Genomic DNA, 2,174 nt, shown 5'->3' on the forward strand with positions numbered 1-2,174 from the left:
TACCTATAAATGTATATAAATATATATTTATAGATATGCATATATATATAATATATATATATATATATATATATAGTAATATGTGTGTGTGTGTGTGTGTGTATACTGTATATAAACTGTTTTTGTAAAAAAAAAAAAAAAAAAAAAAAAAAAAAGGGGGGGGGGGGCAGAAAGTTTTGGGTACCCAAATCATTTGCATAAAAAAAAAAGAGAGTGATTTAGTATATTACAAAGGAATGTTTTCAAGTTAGAATTAGAAGATTCTAGGAAAATAAATAAAACTAAAAAAATAAGAAATCAACCAATCATTAAAAAAAAAAGTACTCGCAATAGAATACAAAAAGAAAGTTAAATTAATTTCAATGACTTATTGCCACAAGACTCCCAAAAAAAAAAAATCACAAACACATACTGTATACTGTTTAAGAAGTGGGCATCTAAAATTACTATAGGACTTAAGAACGTAAGAGTAATATGGCAATATTTCTTCTTCGGACGTTTCTTAAGCATTGTACCTTTTCATTTTATAAAAGAACTCATCATAAGAACTAAAAGCCAGAAACTATAAGACGAGCAAACAATTCAAAATGCAAACATAACAAGGCTGTTTATCACCCGAACAACTATACAAGTCTTATATTTAGAGACAACGCCATAATTTATTTCGGACAGTTATGCAAATGACGGTACATTTCAATAATCCTCAGACTACAAACCAAAACCGCTAATATCGATTTCAGACTTCAATCCGAGCCGAAAGTCTCAATCCCGCTATTGTGTACAATCAAAAGCATTAAGATGCTTAAAGATGCTTGAAGATGTATAAATGCATGCTTGCGCACGCATATGAAATTGCCTCTTCGTTTCACATCAATTAAGACAAACTTTCGAGAGAGCATTTTCTGTTCAACTTTTAACGGTATTTTTAACTTCGTTACTAAGTTTCCCTTTTGATGAACACTTAAATTATATTTTTGTTTGAAGCCAAAACTTCCTTTAATTATAGCTTTTTCGTCTTTATTTTTATATATGATACATTAGCTAGAATGCCGAAAGATATTGTTTATGACCTTTAGTCATTTAATTTTCTAGCAGTTCTTTACGTCATACAAATACAAAGTGACTTCGTCTACCTTGAAACAGATCGACAAAAGGTCTAATTGGGTGACTACTAGAAGTGTACAATTCAAAGTGCCGGTGGTGACGAGAATGAATGAAAAAATTATTTTATTTTATTTCCACCCATCTTTTTATCAACTTTGGCAATGTAATTGAAGAGATATATATGTGAATAAAGAGATGATTTAAAAGCTCAAGATAGAGACGACTGGCAAAATCTAACCGAGGCCCTTGGCGTCAATAGGCGTAGGAGGAGAGGATGATGAGGATATGTGATCAACCAGAGTAAATTCCATCAGAATCTCATCTTCCCATCCCCTAAATTCGAAAGAAAACAACCAACACCCTACTGTATAAGTCGATTAAATCATAGTCTGTAATCCCCAAATTTATCATTGAATTATTTAATTTTGGTTCAGAAAATATTTTGATACTTCGGTATTTCATGATGTTAAAAAACAATGCATTTTTTCCTTGTATCTTCCAAAGTGAGCAGCATTTTCTACCCCATATCAACCTTCTTGCTTAGAGGTCTGATAAAAAAAGGAAAAAAAAAACTAAATATGAAAAAAAGAAGCTTCAGACACCAAATAAACCCGTCACAGTTGTAAGTAGATTTATCAACAACTTCATAATTTTTTATGGCCGGCCACTAATTTTAAACTATCTCAGTCATACCTAATGGAGGAGGAGGAGGAGGAGGAGGAGGAGGAGGAGGAGGGGGGGAGGAGGAGGGGGGGAGAAGGAGGGGGGAGGAGGAGGGGGAGGAGGAGGAAGAGGAGGAGGAGGAAGAGGTATAGTGCCTATAGTCAATTTTTTTTTTAATGAGACGCATTTGCACCGACTGGCACCGGTACCCTTTTAGGCTCGGAAATGTTTCCTGCTACCTGATTGGTTGGAATTATCTTGTCCAACCAATCAGCGAGCAGGAAACGTTTCCGAGCTAAAAGGGCACCCCTGCGAGTCGGGGCAAATCTTCCTCGCTAAAAAGAATTGACTATATTTACAAGAAAGTAACGTTATTATTATTATTATTACTGGCTAAGCTACAACCC

The sequence above is a fragment of the Palaemon carinicauda genome, chromosome 41 (assembly GCF_036898095.1).
Source record: "Palaemon carinicauda isolate YSFRI2023 chromosome 41, ASM3689809v2, whole genome shotgun sequence".
NCBI lineage: Eukaryota > Metazoa > Arthropoda > Malacostraca > Decapoda > Palaemonidae > Palaemon > Palaemon carinicauda.